Source organism: Carcharhinus amblyrhynchos, chromosome 2 (assembly GCF_965287045.1).
Source record: "Carcharhinus amblyrhynchos chromosome 2, sCarAmb.v2.hapA, whole genome shotgun sequence".
Lineage (NCBI taxonomy): Eukaryota > Metazoa > Chordata > Chondrichthyes > Carcharhiniformes > Carcharhinidae > Carcharhinus > Carcharhinus amblyrhynchos.
Window position 1 is genome coordinate 25,934,698 of NC_137325.1, and position 8,287 is coordinate 25,942,984.

An 8,287-nucleotide genomic window follows, 5' to 3' on the forward strand; every position below is an offset into this window, starting at 1 on the left:
GTGGCTGAAAATATGGTGCAAGAACCGCGCCCCCCACCCCTCCCCCAACTCCCTGGCAGCTAACAACGGCTTCTCTCGCCTAAAATAACACTTTGCCGAAAAATGGGAAAATTCTGGCTAATATTTACGCCACCAGAAGCATCATCGAATGGCTCATAGATCTCCTCAAGGTGCAGTTCCATTATCTGGTCTGCTCTGGTGCAATGCTGCAATATAACCCTCAGAGGTGGCATGGATAATGGTTGCTTGCTGTGTGCTACACAACTTTGAACAACCGTGGGGTGGTATAGTGGAGGAGAAGGAACAGATGGATGTGTCAGAGGAGGAAAAGGGGGATCAGGATGGCGCAGAGAAGGAGGATGAGGAAGCTGAGCAGGAAGCAACCAAGGTCGAACAGGGACATGGGATGAGGGAGGTTCTCATTGCTTCCATATTTGAGATGTAGGAGGTTTGTTGTCCAGAAGATCAATCCCAGGCATCCCCAGGCATCCCCTCCTCCATCTCTTCCCCACTGCCTCCCTGAAAGGACGCACATGACATTGATAGGTCACTCAGCATGGATGTGATGAGTTTATTAGTGATAATGTGCATTGTTGTCCCCTTCCCACCAAATTACAACTGTGAAACTTCAGCTGTACCTACCTAGTGGTCCTCTATCTTCCGCTTTTGTTTGTTCCCACTTCTTCAACATGTGTCCCCAGATTGCACATCAGAGATGGAGACAACATGTTGATGATCATGCCCTCTGGCCTTAGTGGACATCCTCTGGAGGGCCAGAACCTGGAGAGCCTTTGGGCTCTTACTTGCTTAGGGCCTGCCAACTTTGCAGTCAGTGACAGCTCATTTATGGGCCTCATCCCGTAATTTCCAGGCTCCTCACCCCAGAGGGTGTGAAATTCATATTTCAGGGATGCCCCCACCTATCTTTGCCTACTCCCTCTTGTTGATGGCAATCTTTTTCAATGGGGACACAAGGATGACAGATTGAAAGTGTGGCCTGACTAGAATGAGGGGTTAATAGCAGTTGGCATGAGTAGGCATAATGCCTGGCATTGGCTGGGATTGTGTACTGATGGGGATCCTGTGTGACAATGTTAGAAGGTGGTGCAGTGGGATAAAGTAGGTTTAAGATGAGATAGCAGAACATAGGGACATGAGTGACGCCAGGACAGGGAAGTGAGCACTCACCCTTGCAGATCGAAGGAGATCATTCAACTTCTTGCAGTGTTGTGTGCCTAACCTTCTGGCGCTTAATAAGTTGGCCACCACTTCCCATGCTTCAGCAACTTCGGCAACTCTTAGGAAGAGACTGGCCCACCTCCTCCCCAGCTTCCAGCATCTTCTCCCCCTCTGCATCTAGGAATCTGGGTGCCGACCTTGCTATTTTGCTAGCTGAAATGACAGTGCTTTGCAGGTAGTGCCTAAAAACTGCTCCTGCTTGTAAACGGTGAACAGCTGATTTCCAACTGCGGTAAATCAGGTGCCAGGCAAGTCAATGTAAAACACATGGAGAGCAAATGGTTGCATATACTGAGCATGCAGAGCACTGCTAGCGCTAGCTGGAAACAATCTGGTTTTCCCCTGGCATGAATGCTTGGTCCTGATTCGGAAGAATTGCAGCCCTTTTTACTTCTCTTTGAAATTCAACAGCTAAAAATGCAAATCCTCATTTAGCTCCTAATGCAAAATTTCTACCCAAGTGGTGTTTACTTGCAGAACATCTATCTTGGTCCTATTCATTTCACACACCTGCCTTTCACACTCAATCCCTTTGATATCTTCAACTTTGTAGATATTCAGTCCCCAGCTTAATTAGTTATACACACACACATAGCCTCCACAATCCTGCTTTGCAAAATGTCACAGCAGAGCCCAGAATAATATTTTCTTCACAATGGGTTTGTTCATTTTACAGTTCATCATGAAACATGGAAGAGATGTACCTCTGTGTTCATTAAGGTGAATGACGACAATACTGTAGTTGGATTTTTTAAAAAATTCATTCAAGATATGTGGGCTTCACTAGCTAGGTCAGCATTTATTGCCCATCTTTAATTACCTTTGAGAAGGTGGTAGTGAGCTGCCATCTTAAACTACTATACTCCATGTGGAATTCACAATTGTGTTAGGGCTCGAGTTCCAGGATTTTGACCTTGTAACAGTGAAGAAACAATATATTTCTAAGTCAGGCTGGTGAGTGATTTGGAGCAGAACTTCCAGGTGGTAGTGATCTATGTATCCGCTGCTCTAATTCTTTTAATAGCAGTAGTTGTGGGTTTTAAAGTTGTAACTACTCCTTAAATGTGTTTGCCAGATTGTTACTTCTGCCTGCTGGCAAGTTGTGTCAAGTAAAACATCAGCATTACAAATGCAAAAAAGTCATCCGATGAGTTAGAAGTTGTCTGATATAGTTCACACGATTGAAAAGGTGGTCTTGTGTAATAGTGTGCAAACCCTTCACCTTTTCCCACTTTTATGCTTTTACCTCTTATGTCTGCTAAAATAGCAGTTCTGAGGTTAGTTTGTTTATTTGGTGAGTTTTATGAGTTCTTGCTTGTAAGCAACTTCCTAATTGTTTATAAATGTTTGGCTATACTTATATAACTATCTTGAAGTGTCAGTTTATTTTCTGTGGGGAGAGTAATGGTTTCTGACTTGCAAATTGTATTCAAAACTTGGACATTGGCTAAAAGGTTGAAAGGGAGGCTTAAATTGATCTGAAGATTTAAATTGCTGTACATAGTAAGGCCTTTCTGATACAGTTCAACTGTTGCCATGGATTTCATTGGACAGACTGGGCCAATGTTTCTTTGGAAAAAGAGATGGGTCTTTTAACCTGCCTGCTTCAGAATCATCCTGCTTCCTCTAAGCTGGTGGTCTATCAGCTGGTGGCTCTGACATCCATCATTATGAAGTGCTTTGAAAGGTTAGTCATGGCATGAATCAATTCCAGCCTCCTGGACTACCTGATCCACTACAGTTTGCCCACCACTGCAAGAGATCCACAGCAGACATCATTTCCTTGGCCCTGCACTCAGTCCTGGAACATGTAGATAACAAGGTAGATGTAGATAACATGTAGATAACGAAGGAGGTGAAGGAAAGTGTTAAACTAAAAGCGGAGGAATTTAGAGTAGCTAAGAGTAGTGGGCGAGAAGAGGATTGGGAGAGGTTTAAATGTCAACAAAGATTGACAAAGAAGTTGATAAAGAAGGGTAGGAGAAACTATGAAGCTGGGCTAGTGCTTAATATAAAAAAGGATAGCAAGAGTTTTTATAAATATATAAAAAGGAAGAGGCTGGCTAGGGTGAATGTTGGTCCTTTAGAGGATGAGAAAGGGGACCTAGTGGTAGGGGATGGGGATATGGCTAAGGTATTGAATAACTTTTTTGTTTCTGTCTTCACGGAGGAGGACATGAATAATTTGCCGGGTGTTAGCGATGGAAAGGTGGTAGGACTGGAGGGTCTTAATGACATTACTGTTACTAGAGAGGCGGTGCTCGACAGACTGGAGGGGCTGATTGTGGACAAGTCCCCAGGACCGGATGGAATGCATCCGAGGGTTCTGAAAGAAATGGCGGAGGTGATAGTGGATGCCTTGATGGTTATTTTCCAAACGTCACTGGATTCCGGGGAAGTGCCGGATGATTGGAAAACGGCTAATGTTACGCCGTTGTTTAAGAAGGGTGCCAGGCAAAAGGCGGGGAATTATAGGCCAGTTAGTTTAACATCTGTGGTAGGTAAAATGTTAGAATCCGTCATTAAGGAGGAAATTGCGAGGCATCTTGAAGGGAATTGCTTGATAGAGCAGACGCAGCACGGTTTCATTAAAGGGAAGTCGTGTCTGACAAATTTACTGGAGTTCTACGAGGATGTGTCTAGGGCGGTGGATAGAGGAGAACTGGTGGATGTGGTCTTTCTAGATTTTCAGAAGGCGTTTGACAAAGTGCCTCACAAGAGGTTATTGCAGAAGGTCGAGGGACATGGAGTTGGGGGTAGGGTGTTAGCGTGGATAGAGGATTGGTTGTCAAATAGAAGGCAGAGAGTGGGGGTCAACGGGTGCTATTCGGATTGGCGGATGGTGACTAGTGGAGTGCCCCAGGGGTCAGTGTTGGGGCCTCAGCTTTTCACCATTTATATAGATGATCTGGAGGAGGGAACCAAGTGTAGAGTGTCGAAATTTGCTGATGACACCAAGATTGGGGGAACGGCAAATTGTGCGGAGGGTGTGGAGAGTCTGCAGAAGGATCTGGATAGGCTGGGCGAATGGGCCAGGAAATGGCAAATGGAATTTAACGTTGGCAAGTGTGAGGTGGTCCACTTTGGTAGGAAGAATGGTAGGAAGGACTATTACTTACAGGGCGAAAAACTGCAGCAGGCGACAGTGCAGAGGGACCTCGGGGTCCTTGTGCATGAGTCGCAAAAACCCAGCTTGCAGGTACAGCAGGTGGTCAGGAAGGCGAATGGGATGCTGGCCTTCATAGCGAGGGGGATTGAATATAAAAGTAGGGAGGTCTTGCTGCAGCTGTATAGGGCATTGGTGAGGCCGCAGCTGGAGTACTGTGTGCAGTTTTGGGCGCCGCACCTGCGCAAAGATATTTTGGCCTTGGAGGGAGTGCAGAGGAGGTTTACTAGGCTGATACCGGAGTTGAGGGGGTTGAGCTATGGAGGAGAGGCTGAATAAACTGGGCTTGTACTCGTTAGAGTTTAGAAGAATGAGGGGAGATCTCATTGAGACGTATAAGATGATGAATGGGATGGATAGGATAGAGGTGGAAAGACTCTTCCCGCTCAAAAAAGACAGTAGGACTAGGGGGCACAGCCTCAAGATAAAAGGGGGGGCGGTTTAGAACGGAGTTGAGGAGGAACTTCTTCACTCAAAGGGTGGTGAATCTCTGGAATTCTCTGCCCGTTGAAGTGGTGGAGGCTGCCTCGCTAAATATTTTTAAGACGCGGGTTGATGGGTTTTTGATAGGAGAGGGGATTCAGGATTATGGGGAGAGGGCGGGAAAGTAGAACTGAGCAGCGACAGATCAGCCATGATCTTATTGAATGGCGGGGCAGGCTCGAAGGGCTAGATGGCCTACTCCTGCTCCTATTTCTTATGTTCTAAGGTCATCTATGTCCAACTCCTATTTATTGACTGCAGCTCAGCCTTCAACACCATTATTCCCACAAAACTCATTTCCAAACTCTGCGACCTGGGCACAGCACCTGGGTCCTGAACTTCCTAACTCACAGACCATAAATCAGCAATGATAAGCAACAGCACCTGCTCCACGATCATCCTCAACACTGGTGCCCCTCAAGGCTGTGTTCTCAGCCCCCTACTATACTTCTTATACACCTATGACTGCGCGGCCAAATTGCCCTCCAATTTGATTTAAGTTTGCTGACAACACCAGCGTAGCGGGTCAGAGTACAAGAAAGAGATAGTGAATCTGGTGAACCAGTGTGGCAACAATAATCTCTCCCTCAATGTCAACAAAATGAAGGAGACTGTCATCGACTTCAGGAAACGTTAAGAAGAACATACCCCCACCTACATCAATGAGGATGAAGTAGAAAGGGTTGATAGCTTCAAGTTTTTAGGTGTCCAGATCACCAACAACCTGTCCTGGTCCCCCCAATGCCAACACTATAGTTAAGAAAGTCCACCGACACCTCTACTTTCTCAGAAGACTAAGGAAATTTGGCATGTCAGTTATGACTCTCACCAACTTTTACCATAGAAAGCATTATTTCTGGTTACATCAGAGGTTGGTATGGCCTATGCTCTGTCCAAGACTACAAGGAATTACAAAAGGTCATGAACGTAGCCCAATCCATCATATAAACCAGCCTCCCATCTCTTGACTCTACCTACACTTCCCACTGCCTCAGCAAAGCAGCCCCCCAGCATAATTAAGGATCCCACACACCCCAGACATTCCCTTTCACCTACTTCCTTCGGGAAAAAGATACAAAAGTCTGAGGTCACCTACATGCCAATTCAAGAACAGTTTCTTCCCTGCTGCTGTCAGACTTCTGAATAAACTTACCTTGCATTAAGTTGATCCCTCTCTACACCCTAGCTATGACTTTAACACTACGTTCTGCACTCCGTTTCCTTCTATGAGAGATATGTTTTATCTGCACAGCACGCAAGCAACAATACTTTCCACTGTGTTAATATGTGAAAATAATAAATTAAATCAAATCAAACCAATTTTAAAAATCCCATTTACCTACAAGCTGGCAATGGAATCCTAACTGTATAATTAGTCCTGTCTGATTAAAGTCCAATCATAAATGTTAGTATCACTTAAGTGTTCTTGGTGTTTTATCTGGAATGAAAATTGTGAACGTCTGCTACAAATTTTAAGATGTCAAGCATCCCTTATGTCTTTTTGAATCACTTTGTCAACCTGCCTTGCTCCTTTCATTGTGCATATAAACCTCCAGGTTCCAAAACCCCCTTAGAATGTACTTGTGGTTTATTCTGCTTCTCCTTCCTGTATATGTTGTAAAATTGTGTTCCTTTAAACTTCTCTGCACTTAATTGCAACCACGTGTCCACCTACTCCAACATTTTATCAAATACTCTTGGAAGTCCGTCACTATCCTCCTTCAGTTTACCATACTTTGCATCAGAAATTGTGTCCTATGCACCCAAATTTAAGCCCTTAACAGATATGAAAAGCACTGGACTCTGGGAAAATAGCACTGTAAACCTTCCGACAGTTTAAAACTATTCACTACTACTATTTCCAGATACTTAACCAACTTTGCACCCATCCTTTTGATCCGAGGGGCTTGTAAGCCCATGGGGTTATTTGCTGGTAAGTGACACTTTGAAATCCATACTCCCATCACAACATTGCACAGTTACTAAAGGCCAGAGTTGAACCTGGTTCTGTGAGGCAGCAAAGTTTGTACATTATGTTTTCCCCTGCACTCCAAAGATGTGCAATTAGGTGGACTAGCCATGTTAAATTGGCCTTTGGTGTTGTAGGATTGGTGGGGTAAATGTGTGGGGTGGGATTGTTGTAGTGCAGACTTGATGAGCCAAATGATCTCTTCTGCACTGTAGGGATTCTAAACACAGAAGTGGTCTTTAACAAATCATTGATTTAACACAAACTACACTTAGCTAAGTGACTGTCAATTTTGCCCTAGATTAGTTCTTCCATCATTGAGATTAAATTGATTAGCTTGAAGTTGCTGTATTTATCCTTGGATTTTTTTGGAATAAGGGTGTAAGAGTTAGTTCTCCAATCCTCTAGCACAATCTTCCTTTTAATATGGGGATGATGACTGAGATCTCAGTATTTTCTATTCTTGCTTCCTCAGCACCTGGTCCTTGGAATTTTTCAACATTAAAAATCTGTTTTCAGCCTATTAATCGAAGGATGAAACCATTAATCTTAACTTTCAGAATGAGCTCATTGAAATACCCAAGACAAGTTACCTGGAATTATGAATAGCAAGCAGTTCCTATCTTGAAAATGAAAGTAGCATTTACACCTGAAGCTTGGAGCTAGCCACCCCTCATTGGGAAAGGGAAATCACATTATCCTTTTGTGTAAGCAGGAAACCCTTGTAGTTCTGCATAGCTCAGGACACTGCAAGCACTAATATAAAGTGATTTAAAAGAGCTGGACAATCCAGTGGAAGATTAATGAAGTCAACCCTTAAGCCAACTGTGGAATAGTGTGATATGAGCACAAAAAGAGACAACATTGAAGCGTTGTCATTGCTATCAGGAGCAGCAAGACAGGGACTGGTCAAACCAACACCATGGATGACTAAGTTTTCAGTCAAATCATAAAAGGATGTGTAGGTTCTATAAAACAAATAAAATCAAGCCTGAGCCAAATTCAGTTTGCTGCGTGTATTTTGTTCTTATAATTCTGGAGTCTAAGAACCACTAAGGAGGAAGGGAATTACCAACAACACCTACATTCTGTCAGTAGGCTTATGATTTTATGTATCCACAAGTCACAAAATTGAGCACCAAATGTTCAATCTAATCAGCATTTAAAATACGTATTTGTGGGATATGGGTGTTACTGGCTGGCTAGTATTAGTTGCCCATCTAATTGCCTGAGGGCAGTTGCTGTTGCTCTGGAGTCACATGTAGGTTAGACCAGGCAAGGATGACAGATTTCCTTCCTGAATGGACATTAGTGAACCAGATGGTTTTTTGACAGTTGACAATGGTTTCATGGCCTGTTCTTAGTTCAATTTAAAAATTAAATTCATTATCTGCCATGGTGATATTTGCATCAAGGTCCCCAGAACATTA